The sequence below is a fragment of the Saccoglossus kowalevskii genome, chromosome 12 (assembly GCF_978046115.1).
Source record: "Saccoglossus kowalevskii chromosome 12, keSacKowa6.1, whole genome shotgun sequence".
Taxonomy (NCBI): Eukaryota; Metazoa; Hemichordata; class Enteropneusta; family Harrimaniidae; genus Saccoglossus; species Saccoglossus kowalevskii.
In genome coordinates, this window is record NC_140652.1 from 1591288 (window position 1) to 1605858 (window position 14571).

Genomic DNA, 14571 nt, shown 5'->3' on the forward strand with positions numbered 1-14571 from the left:
TATTATAAAGGGGAATGACCCATATCTTACACACTCAAAATATAACCATGGCAACACAGAAATAAGTGGTGATCTTGATTATAGGTTTGATCTAATATTTTTATATATTAAACAACAGATAGGGTTGAAAATTTCCGAGTGATAGCCTAACAACCTCTTGTTGCTAGGGGTAGAAAATAAGCACACAGTATTTTCTGATTAATGCTTCAATATTGGACAGTGTAAGCTGTGACATCCTATTCGTTATTCAATAATCTTCAATTAAAATGAGATCAGACCAAGCAATCTGATATTTAATTTGTAAACCAGTTCAAGGTCACCCTGACATATAATTACTAATCCGGGATATAGCTTAAAGTGATATTAATACCCATGTTGTGTACTTTCCATTGAGGTTAATAAAAACTATGAGTAATGTCAATGTACTCTTTCATTGTACCTAATACAAATTGTGTATGATTAGTTTTAACAGCATTTTGATTGAAAGTCGTTTCATATGTAGTGATTTACTTGTACTTCCTTCTGTATCTAATCTAGATAGATGAAAATAAATAAATAAATAAAACAAACAAACAAACAAACAAATAAATAAATAAATACTTAAGTACCACGCATTTAACTATTATGAATACATTAGTATAAAGCAGTCAGTGTGTTGGAGGTTCCATGAAGCAATCAACGAAAATAATCATCTAATGACAAAGAATGACAAAGCAAAATGATTTCCAGTAACTAACATAGTAGTCCAACATTGACTGATTCTCTCATTTGCTGGAGAAAGTGTTTTTTTTAAATGCAATTTTGATCAGAAAAACTGGTTAGGGTAACAACAGGTTCTCTATTTAATGTGATTATAGCAAGTAAAGTAAAATTATATGAACTGTAGTAAAAGACAGAGACATATTTCACTCACCACAGATTGCTGAGTGACTAGTTAAATGTAAAATATCTAATTGTAGGACTTGTCTACGTGATGTTATGCCATTAAGTTTCATTGATCATTATCAAGTTTTAAACAATTTTGAAAAATATATAATTGTAAAATACAGGTAAAAGGAAATTTGTGGCTTTGACAATGGCCTACAAACTTCAAAATATTCAATCTGCAAGTAGGTAGGTCAGACATTACTCTCTGTTTACTGTAAATAAATTTATTTTAATTTTGGATTCTATGGAAACAATCACATTGTATACAAGTATAGTTCAAATCAAAATTTGTATGCAGTTACAGATGGAACAGCAAATGTAAATGATGGCCTTCTGTTATCCATCAATATTGTGACTGAAGACCATAGTAAGTCATTGTTTACAAATAAGTGTCAACACATAAGCTTTTGCATTGTGAGCGTGTGTTGTCACTATCGCGTAGAACTGCCCCCCCCCCAATGCACAGATGCACAGGTGACAATCTTCCACTTTAATTTACATGATTTTTAGAAGTGATCAGTTTTATATGGGATGCAATTCAGTGGTGTAAAATTAAGGTCACCAATTTGACGGAGCCCACCCCTTTATGTTTCAAGCTCACAGTGAATTCATCCAAGATGTATTGTGTTGAACTCAAAGACCTTGCCCTGACAGGATATTAAAATTAGTTTTTCCTTCAGCTGTGTTATCCATTGTGAACACATACAATATGATATTATAGAACACCATAGAATAACTCAGTCTGACCTTGCTCTCAATTTAATAGGATATTTAAAAATTATTCTCATGTGTATAATCTACAACTGAATTTTCATTTAACAAACCACAGCATAAAATACACAGAAAAATATGTTTTTACTGGATTTCCACTGAATCAATTGCACTCTATAAACTGCAGAGGTGAGCATCATTAGAAAGGTATCAAAAAGTTCTCAGTTTTACCAATTCGATCACTGGCTATGCAACATGCAAGATATATCAATGATTCTGATAGTCAGACAAGGTTATTTATGAATTCCCACATTCAAGCAGTCGTTCAGTGTCAACAGGTGGTCATAGCATAGCTACAGGTGTTACTGGTATGTCTACACTCAATCTTATCATATATGTGCTTTCATAAATAAATTATTTTGACAGTCGCATCTCACAATGCGAGTACCAGATCAGTGGCTGTGATTACCCATAATCCCATATATTGGTAAATGTCATCAGTAGACAGCTATCTGTGGATATGCTTTATACATTCTGAGAACATATATATAGTTTTGCTGAGAGTAGTAGCAATTTTTGTCAAGAGTAAACCAAACAGTTTGTAACCATACTAAACAATTCTAGTACTGCCTTGGAATGGATGAAAGAATTAAATGTGATGGTGATGAGGGTGAGTACTTATGTTGATAGTTAACACCTCTATAAACTGTCTTTCACATGACAGAAAACTAAATTTAACATTCTGAACAAATATTACAAAACATACTTTTGAAAAACAAATACTTGCTCTTAATAGATTGAATACGAACTAAAATAGTATGTCAATAAAAACGTTTCAGAGAAATCAATGTCTAATTGTACAAATCATAGTGAATTGTGGGTAATCTGTAGTGCTGTGTTCTGCTTACAGGTTCTTTTAACCTTTTCAACCATCAGTTCCGTCTTTTCATCACAAATTCACAAAATAGTCCTGTTTATAGTGCACTTTCCTTCAGAAGATTGGGACAAGAAGTAAGAACTGAAAATAGACCCAATTGTGTCTGTTGGCTCCAACATTAGAGTTCATTTCCAGAAAAATTAAAGAATATAAAAAAAATCAAAGAAAGCTTAGAAAGAACTCCCGTGTGCTGAGAGTATTGAAATTAATTAAAAATTACTTGTACCTGAGATATTGATGGAAAAACTGAAAACTAATATGAACAGAACGGAACAAAAAAATTATGAATTAGAGAATTAATATGAACAAATTTTAACCCAAAATTAACCAGGCCTGTCTATTGTCCTAGAGCATTTATGTACCAAATTTTATTCAAATGTGATGATCAGTAATTGAGATATCAGTGTTAATTAATTATGTTAATTAGGTGATTAATAAGCATAAATATTTACCAAAAACTATCAGGTCTGTGCAGTGTCCTATGACATCTATGTACCAAGTTTCATTTAAATGTGATGATTACTACTTGAAATATCAAAAGCTGAAAATTAATTAATTATGCAAATTAGGTAATTAATTTGTACTGATATTACTCTAAAAACTATCAGGTTTGTGCAGTGTCCTATGACATCTATGTACTAAGTTTTATTGAAATGTGATGATTAGTACTTGAGATATCAGTGGTAAAGCCGAATATTGATTAATCATTATGTAAATTAGGTAATTAATATTGCACAGATTTTTACTAAAAACTAATCAAATCTGCGCATTAGTTTGGAGAATCTATGTGCCAAGTTTCATCAAAATCCAATGAGTGGTTCTTTAGATATCAGTGGAACAGTCATGACACAGCTAAAAATCAGCTAATTATCATGCAAATTAGGTAATTAATATGCATGGATTTTTATCAAAACCTAATCAAATCTGCGCATTGGCCCAGAGCATCTATGCACAAAGTTTCATCAAAAATCAATGTATGGTTCTTGAGATATCAGTGGAACAGATGGAAACACATACACACACATACAGACACACTAACTGCAAAGACTCCCATTGTGTGCTTCGCACACGGGAGTCAAAAAGTGCAGAAAAATTTGTGCGAGAAAGTTTGGTGCTGAAAATGTTAAGTGTATACACTCTACTGATTGCAATCAATATATGTCCAAGTGTGAAGTAATTGTAGTTACAATTTTTATACAAATATTGTAGCAGCAAAATTGAGTGATTATCACAGTTGTCTCATGTAAATATGAGCAATAAGCGTATAAAAAAATTACACACAGTCCAGTTTGATGTAGTAATCACTCCATGATTTGGACTGTCAAATGGTTATAGTAACCATAGCGACAACAACAACCACTACACTAGCAGTTCGACAAATCTAAACATGTAGTAGATACAAAAGTAACACTGAATTTTTTGCCTTGATCTGAGTTTTAGATTAATAAAGTAAATACATTACTCACCAGATATTGAATTCAGACTTAAACTAAAGCATTTGACTGCTTTCAACAACATGCCAATTAAATACAATGACTACATGGATCATTAATTTAATCAAACAATATGCAACAGTGATGACAGGCTGGCTGGTTTTTGTGTCTCCAACAATGTACACACAATCAAGTCAGTGCATAGCAGGTTAACAAAGTAATAATATAATAACGGTATTATTAACCGGATCAAATGACTTGAAATGTATGACTGTATGACTTTGTTTTATGCAGCACATGGAGCCCACAGGTTTATATATCAACCCCAGTAGACAGCAATAAGTTATTAACTTTATTAATCACTACATCTTATGTCTTCCCACAATGCAACACTCAAACATTATTCTCGGCGCATGCAATCCAAGAATGACAAATAAGGTTATATCCCATAATATGATATATAGTAGATAATATTTGGTAATCATAGTCGTAAGTAACTATTAAAAATAGCTAGATGTTTTGAGCAATGGCTCTTTATCGATAGCATAGAAGAAAATGTTTAAACGTACAGGTAGAACATAGGAACCTGTACGTTTAAACATTTTTTTCTATGCTATCGATAAAGAGCCATTGCTCGAAACGTCTAGCTATTTTTAATAGTTACTTAGGACTACAATTACCAAATATTATCTTCTATATATCACATTTATCAGTCCAAGCAGAGTTTATTAATTTATATCCCATAATTCTTTGCATACATATTCAGTATCTTGCTCAGTGAAATTTAAATTTGGCTCAAACTGCCTTAAAGTGCCTGTGCAATGCCACCCACACGCTTCCCATTTTAGATCTGTGCCCCACTGAAATGGGCAATTATTAATTTTTTTTGCTGAAAAGGATTACTAGTATCCAAGTAAGTTTGAGATATTTCACGTGCTGTAGCCACGCCCACCTATCCTGAAACGGTAGACTGTTTCCGGATTTCCGACTCTTGCCGAAAGTGCGCCACCAAATGCAAAAATATGAGAGGAAGCCATACCCCTGGGCCGTACTTTTATATCACAGTCATTCAACATACTTTTAAACGATATACATTTTTTGATCAGCGTTTCTTTTTTTTTTTTTGTCTATTTTATTTTATTTTTGAGAGCGAATTTTTAGAAGTTGTTTTCACAACAAACATTTATGATGATTAAGCGTTGTGAAAATAACGAGAAAAGGTTGGGGTGGACTTCCTCCTTACAGCGTCATATGTAGTGTCCACTTCACCTCAGATTCTTTTTTTCGAAAAACTGTCCTTGTCCATGACAAAACAACTAGGTTTTAACGAGAAACGCCGACAACTTAAACCTGGCGCAATACAACGTTTTAGAAAAAATAGATTCCGGATCAGCCCATGATCACTGAGGCGGATTTCAGAAGGGAGAGAGACGTTGGGTAAGTGTTTCAAATGATTTGATTTTTTTTTGCGATCCTGATTATCGCTTTATAGAGACCACCCGTGTTACGTAAAAGGTAGCAGTAATTTTGATAATGACACGAAAATGAAGCGTCGGACAAACAGGAAATTGCGCAGCCCTCAGATTGTTTTTATTTTCGCAGGCTAAAAGTGTCTGAATTGTTCGGTGATTGGTGTTGAATGTCGAATTCACACCTTTGTTGCCTTTACTTGCAGCTTGATCTGCGTAATAATTTATGGAATAAGAATCCGGGCTTGTTTAATACGAAGTCATAATTATGAAAATCACGCTAAATCCACTCTGAATTTGTCTGTGAGTCGCTCTCAATTATTTTTGTTATCCAATTGACCGCCACCATTCACGCACTTGTCCCCGTCATGACCCGACGCGTTCACCCATTACAACAAATTTATTTCCACGCGGCAGTCATTTATTTAGTAACTGTGTTTTGTCGTTTTTTTTTAATTATTTCTCTATTTTATTGATCACTATAATTTAATGTTTAGAATGTCAAAATATGTTCTCTTTTTATTTTAATTTTGAATGTGTTTTTTTACTCAGACGATCGATGAAATAAAACAGTGTAGTGATGTGCCTAGTAACCTGCTAAATAACAAGACGATTCAGGCGTTAAATTTGATTTTGTCCAGTGCCGGAGTCCAGCGACAGTGTACAAACGTGCGCCGGTGACTGTGACGACCATGGTGACTAGCTACACCAGACCGGACATATTTCGCATCTGACTCAACCCCATGCAACAAACTTGATACTATGTGTTCATTATGGTCCATTCTTCCTCGCCGAACAAGTACATAAGTGGCAATTTAATCAAAGACGAGAAAACAGCACAAGAAATTTGCCTTATTTACACGTACCGGCAATGCAAGCTACCCAGCAACTTCCCCATCTGACGTCACAAGGGGAGTTTCTGTATGCAAATGAGAAGCTAATGAGGAGCCTGGTTTTAAAATTCACAAAAATAAAGTTGCCGTAGACTGAGTTTAAAACGCATTTTTTCACGCATTTATGCTTAGAAACATAAAAATTAATAATATTTATGTATCAATGGATAATTTTAGGTGTGAAAATGGCAGCCATTTCACAGGCACTTTAAGGTTATTTAATACCCCAACAATGTAACTGATCAACGGTCATTAAATAAGGCTTTCAAATATAAGCATTAAAGGTTGATTTGAATCCACATTCTACTGTACATGGCACACTTTACCAGTATGCAAAACTGACAACAAATGTGTGAGATGCAGGATTAAAACTGGCCTTATTCCACACTGAATTAGAATGCTCTAGTTTGCCACAGATCAGACTTGTATGGGCTACACACTTAATCAAGGTATTAATCAAGGTTGTACAATATGAATTCTTGCATAAACAAATCTCTAGGCACAACTTTGATAGGGTGGTCATACGAGAAAATAGTCATTAACTAACCATATGTTGGCTAAAATATGCCTAACATTTCTACATGTGTGCAGCGACTGGTTGACAAGAATTTGTTGTTTGTACCAAAAGACTGTTCAGGTGTATATAGGTGTCTCAGTTCATCAATGTTATTGTCGTTACTATGGTAAATCACAAGTTTGTACATATCCATCCATGTACATAGACATTTTGCCAGACACACCTATCATGTTTGGCAGAAATTAATGATAAAGTGTATCTTGTATATGGTAATATGTTATAGATGTGTTAGGAAAGGACAGATACACTTCACAAATGGTGACATTCACATAACCCTGCTACTTTATCTGGGAATACAGTCCTATACAACATTCCTGTGTTGTGACAGGAGCAGTGGACAGTAGACATTGATGGGAACCAGCGGTACTGCACAACTCTACAAACAATACACCAACACAACACTACATTGTAACCAACCTTTGTGCATAAAAGCAAAGCTTAGTAAATAGCCTGATCTAAAAATACCACTTAAAGAATATGGCTAGGGGATGAAAACTTTGCTTGCTGAGCTGAAGTCTAAAGAAATCCCCTCTAGCAAGTTCACAAATCATCAAGATTTGCATGGATGAGGAAATCCAAAGAATTAAGAATGAGTTTTATAAGTTGGAACTATTAGAGTATCGATGATAGCCAATACATTGCTATCCACAATCCTAGCCTTGTTTTGTGACTATTATCTAAAGCATTTGTATCTTTATAAGCCCTAACACCATTTAAAAGTAAAGCATCTCATTCAAAGCATATATTCAGTAATATATATTGGTATAATTGTCTGATCAATCTTATTAATGACCTAATGTTGACCCTCATTGCAAGGTACAATTAAATACACTGCCCCAGTCAAATACGCTAGCAACTGTGTGGATCCATTCTGCAAGCACTGAGTTTACCAAATCAGGTCTTAGTATTCAAATACCCTTAAAACATGCATTAACAAACCTATGATATATGATATACAAGTACAATGTAAGTAATATTCGGTAATTGTTGTCCTAAGTAGCTATTCAAAATAGATAAGACAATAGCATATAAAGGCTGAAACATATAGGTATTTTGAAAAGTTACTTGGCACAACGATTACCTGATATTCACCGTTCTACAGAACGTCATTTGAATTATTCTGACCAATAGCATGGCTGCAGCTCACCTCAAAACTCTGACAAGCAGCATGTAGTTTTTATCAGTCACTAGTAAAAAAATGTACTATTAAGACATAACATGTGGGTTTTTGATTAAATATACTGCGAGAAAGAGTTGGTCTTATTTTATATCATTTAGCAAATATGTCAAAAATACTGCAAAATTTATACAGAACATAAACTATGTGAATATCTTTGCACATTGTTGGACATGCAACATTTGATTGTGGAAAGGTATACTGTGTATCATATTTATTGGTCTCAGCAGCTTTTATCTTTTTACTGTTTTTACTAAAGAAATTATCTAGCTTGCTGGACACACACCACCTAATGAAAGCCAAAAAGAACATGAAAACAAACTGAGTAAACAGGCAATGTATTGCATCACATTCACACATTTCTTTTTGTAAGTGTTTCACAGAAAGCACTGGTTTTTATATTCACTGATATAACTACATGTATTCGAAGTCACCTGTGATATTTAAGGTCTAACACTAGGAATAATAATAATGTTTTATTGCATCTTTAGAAATAACATTTCTATCAGTGTACAGCAATAAAGTGTAATATAATATAAAATAAAATATGAAAGGCCGATGAAGGGCGTTGGTTGTCATGCAATGGATGTTATTGTAAACAAACAAAGCATTTTACATGCATTATGCAAATACAAATAGAGTCAAATTGATTTGGAGAGTATTGTATTATAACCCAAAGCACTGAAAAACTGATGTTACTGTCCACTAAGTATTTTTTGGTGAATTTAATAACTATCTGAAAACAACCTAATAGACCCCTTGCTGAGAAATACAAGTGTGATGATAGGATATTAATATTAATTGTGTACGCGTGTCTCTTCACTGTCAAAATACTATGTACAGTAAAGTGCTACTTCTTACCATCTGTGGCACACAGCTGACAATAATCTGTATTGGTAGTTACACAAAAACATACAAGAATATTTCAACACATATTTATAACTGTACAAAATATAACAATCAAACCAGCCTATAGTGATCACCTCTATATAAAGACCACCTGCATATAGTGACCACCTCTATATAAAGACCACCTGCCTATAGCGATCACCCTTATATAAAGACCACCTGCCTATAGCGATCACCCTTATATAAAGACCACCTGCCTATAGCGATCACTCTTATATAAAGACCACCTGCCTATAGCGATCACCCTTATATAAAGACCACCTGCCTATAGTGATCACCCTTAAAGACCACCTGCCTATAGTGATCACCCTTATATAAAGACCACCTGCCTATAGTGATCACCCTTATATAAAGACCACCTGCCTATAGCGATCACCTCTATATAAAGACCACCTGCCTATAGTGACCTCTTCTATATAAAGAACACCTGCCTATAGTGAACACCTCTATATAAAAGACCACCTGTCTATAGTGACGACCTCTATATAAAGACCACCTGTCTATAGTGAACACCTATATATAAAGACCACCTGTCTATAGTGACCACCTCTATATAAAGACCATATGTCTATAGTGAACACCTCTATATAAAGACCACATGTCTATAGTGACCACCTGTCTATAGTGAACACATGTCTATAGTGAACACCTCTATATAAAGACCACCTGCCTATAGTGAACACCTCTATATAAAGACCACCTGTCTATAGTGACCACCTCTATATAAAGACCACATGTCTATAGTGAACACCTCTATATAAAGATCACATGTCTATAGTGAACACCTCTATATAAAGACTACCTGTCTATAGTGAACACCTATCTATAGTGAACACCTATCTATAGTGAACACCTCTATATAAAGACCACCTGCTTATAGTGAACACTTCAATATAAAGACCACCTGTCTATAGTGAACGCCTCTATATAAAGACCACCTGTCTATAGTGAACATCTCTATATAAAGACCACCTGTCTGTAGTGAACACCTCTATATAAAGACCACCTGCCTATAGTGATCACCTGCATATAGTAACAACCTCTATATAAGACCAGCTTGAGTGCAAACTTATTTTATTTTGATAACTAAAATAAATGTGTTTTTATTACAGCAATACCATCTCCTTATTTTCTGGACAAATATTTCAAAGATATGAATATACATCTCCATAATAAGACCACCTGTCTATAAAGACCATTTTCATGAGGTTCTTTGAGTTGTTATTATACACAGGTTTTTTATGGCATTCATGAAGACAAAATTTCCTGATTTTCACTACGTACAAATTTGTCTCTTACAAAATTAAAGTGATTTAGTGTGGCCTTGAACAAATTCTTGTTTTATTGGGAGAGGGGAAATTATTGTATGTTCACTGTATGTTGTAATTTGTCAATGCAATCTGAATGTGTCTATTGTAATTGAATAAGGATACACGTAACCAGCAACACCAACACCCACATTGTATACAAACTACAGTGACAGCGATGATTGCATGGGTAGCAACTAAAAATTTGCTGTCTCAATGTATTAAAATGTGAGAATGTTATAAGACCTGCTTGTCAGAAATTCAATTTTCACATTTTTTGTTTCAGTTTCAAAATTGTCTGGTTTAACAACAGAACAAACTAATTTATATCAACACAAAAAAACAAGTTTTATAAAACTTAAATAAATACTGTTTTTTAATTATGCATGTCGTGCCAAACAATTGAGAAACATCAAGACAATTTCATTCCAAATACCAAGCAACTGAAAAGTTTGTGTACTAAGCTACAAACAGATTCAGCAAGTCAGGTTATATGACAAAAATACCTTGGGGAAATTAGAATACGGTGGACATTTTTTGTTTACCCACCACAAATTTAAGTCATTTATTAATAATTTGTAAAACAACACATAATCAATATCAGTCTATTCACACCTACATGTATCATTGAGGGAAGATACTTTGTCTAAAACATCTGATTATATTGAATAATTACGTAAAACCATTTTTTACACATGTATATCATATTACAGTATGTCATATCCTGAATCACATAAAAAACAATGACCTTTACTACTGGGGGTATTTATGAGTTTCTCAACCTGCTATACACACATCATACTTCATAAATCGTTATCACATCTTGTGTTACAACTTAGCTTAATATTTTTCACGAAATCGAAATATTATTTGCTATTCAGTATACGACTTAATTACATGATATTTATTTATATGGATAGTTCAATATAGAGGTCATCGTACTGTAAAGTCATTTGTTTACATTTTTGACAAATAGCATGTGAATGTCTAATAATAACAGTTGCGAACAAAGTTGTTATTTTATCTTCAGATGCTGGTGACCTGTTCATACATGTACCATATGTCTACATGTACAAAACATAGCAAGTACGCCGGCCAGTAGTTCAATATTATCTGACAGGTGCTATTCCATTGGTTTCCATTGCCACTAAATATTTATAATACAATGCTCCATATATGGATTCGCTGATGACGTGGTTCCACACTATCTGTCATTACTGTGTTTGGGGTGAAATAATGGACGGGTGGAATGGAATGGTTGGGTGGATCAATGGACGGATAAAATGGAAGAGTTGGGTGGATTGATGGACGGGTGGAATGAAATGGTTGGATGGAGTAATGGACGAATAAAATGGAAGAGTTGGTGGATTGATGGACTGATGGAATGAAATGGTTGGATGGGTTAATGGGCGGATAAAATGGAATGGTTGGGTGGATTGATTGATTGGTAACATGTCAGTATGGTTGATTAAAACGCATCACTTAGTAAGAGACTAATGATAGATCATACATGTAATTACATGTAGTAATAAATTGCAATTAGGTAAGCACACTATAATTATGTCACAGTCTGCATGCCAGTACTCATTTATAATTTAAATCTAGCTGTGTTATTTGACAGGTACTAACAGTTCACATGTTTGTACATTCTGACAGTGGAAGTTTTAAAATGGCATTATACAGCAAATTTCAATTTAAAAAAAGTAAAGGATGAACTTTCATTTCCAAATATACAGACATGTGGACAATACCTTCAACACACAACCATAAAATGAACATTTTAAAAGTACAAACTTCTTTTTTCTTCTTAATACTCAGGACTGATCCGTTATACCAACCATTACCTAGTCACCAATTGTATAAACAGTACTTTACTAGACTTGTCAACAATGAATTTGATAGAAAAATACAACACTATTATTTCACTCATCAAAAACTACCAATATTTACCTATTCAGACATAGTTTGAATGGGTAGCAAACTCCAGGAGTGTACCAGACACATACCTTGAGTAATTTCTAATGTTTCCTATGGTGTGAACCTTTAGTGATCAGAGAAGTCAGACTGAACAGCAACAGGTATGCACTGGTGAGTCATTACTAGAATCAAAACACAACTGGACTGAACCAATATCTGATAGGGGTGAAGGTATGGGGATGGTGGTAGAGGGAGAAGATATGATGCAGAATTACATTGTTTTGCTTTTAGAGGAATACACCCTGATAGGATCAACAACCTTCAAGGTTTTAAAGGTGTGAATAGAAACACCAGCAAATATAACTATTTTGTGTTTGCCCCCTCACATTCATGCAGCCACCCCTACTAAGGAATGAAATATTTCTTACAGAAACCAGGTCAGGTCTACAGGAATGTGAGGCAGCAATGTGTCAAAGCAGTAAGAATATGAATATTTGCCTAGTGTTTGTGTGAAGAATTGAATATAATGCTTTGCAGCGTTACATTAATAAGATGACAGAGTACCATACTGTAACAAACAGAACAATACTTGTAACTTTACAACTTGTACACACCTTGTGATACAAAGCCCATGCAGTGATGAGGAATGTTTACATAGCAACCAATTAACAGAAACTGAGAGGAAAGAAGGGAGGTAATTAATCAGCAAGTTATATTTAAGACACACTAATTTAATAAATAATTGTCTTAACTTTTTAAGTACAACGACTAGTGATATTTTAAATTATGTCAACTAATTGGTTTGCCTGTTACCATAGCAACCAGATTGGGAGATTTTTTTTTTCTTTATTAACTTCACACTGAACATAAACTATACATATTGACAGTTACCAGGGATTCTTTTAAACAAGGGAACAGGGGCGCAGCGCCCTCATGCCATGGCCATGCGCCCCCTTACCCTAGGGAGCAGGGGTGCAGTGCCCTCATGCCATGGCCATGCGCCCCCTTACCCTAGGGAGCAGATCTTCTGGCAGCCATAACATTTTGATCGACCAGGGATCACATGTGGCCACAGTTTTCAACTTGGTGGCTCTGCTGAATTGCAGTGCTCCCTCTTGCAGTTTTTTTCTAGAAAAACCCCTGGTTACAGTATAGTTAAACAGATGTACATATTTGATACCAATGTTAACACAACAATTAAACAACATACAGCAAATGCTGAGATCTGAAATATGAACACAGGAAGGAAAACTATGATTTATAAATTTTAGAAATAATATCAATAACATCTGGTTCTTATGATCAGCAGTATAAATGTCTTCATTCTGTCCACTTATTTCTACGTCTAACAAATGTTTTATTTCAGATAAATTTTAATTGGTCTTCATTTTATAAGTGAATGATAAGGTTTAATCAAAAAGACAATTTAAGTGAAATTTTACAGAGATCCAAAAACGGTTAATAAGATATCCAAGTTTGAAAGAGATTGAATATAAATTGTTTTTGTTATCATAACCACAATTTTACACAGGAGACAACAACAATAACAAGGACAGACATTTTCCACTAATAAACATTTCCCATCTTCCCAATGATACAGGTAAGGTAACATAAACATACAGACCCACCTTCACAATCCATAACCAATCAATCAATCATAAACATTTACATGTATAGAGTGCCTGGATCCAAAATTAAGGCACTGAGGAATCAAGTTATTCAACTCTGTAGATTTTGTTGAATAAATATGTTTTCAGTCTTTTTCTAAATAAGTTTACATCAGTGATGCATATGCGATGGAAAGGTGGTCCAAAATTGAGGAGCAGCATGTGAAAAAGCATGTCGCCCATATGTTTTCAAGTTATATTTGTTGGAACAAAGAAGGTTCTTATAAGAAGAACAAAGTATATTACTGGCATATGAATAATGAAGTAGGCCGAGTGTAAATAAATGAAGAAGGTCACAGATGTAGTTTGGAACAAGACTGTTAAAACAGAATAAGTTTGTACTCAATTCTGTGATGAGCGGAAAGCCAAAGCAGTTTTTGTAGAACTAGGAACAGATGCTCTGATTTACTAGTATGGATGATAGGCCAAATGAAATAACCAAGAACATATACAGAGTACTATGAATAATATGAAAAGAAAACGGAAACTATTCTTGAGATAAACAAGCAGTGATCCAGTCAGTTTGTACATAGTATTTAAGACTAATGACTTGTGGAATTTAACGAGTAAATATTAATTTTGCTAAGCTTTATTACTCCAGGTAAAATTAATGAATTGTCAGCACTGTAATTACACCACATCAAATC

The 14571-nt window shown here is 34.1% G+C and overlaps 1 protein-coding gene across 2 annotated transcripts in view; it reads right to left on the bottom strand.

The window, feature by feature from the left end:
* LOC100366873 (serine/threonine-protein kinase 33-like) overlaps window positions 1-14571 on the bottom strand; it is a 67411-nt gene that overhangs the window by 33656 nt on the left and 19184 nt on the right. Inside the window, exon 1 of one of the 2 annotated variants that reach the window (XM_085506337.1) lies at window positions 12347-12456. The exons of the other annotated variant lie outside the window; for it this stretch is intronic. The gene's annotated coding sequence lies outside the window, so the exon portion shown is untranslated. Of the gene's footprint in view, window positions 1-12346; window positions 12457-14571 lie in introns of those variants that run through there. 2 annotated transcript variants of the gene reach the window in all.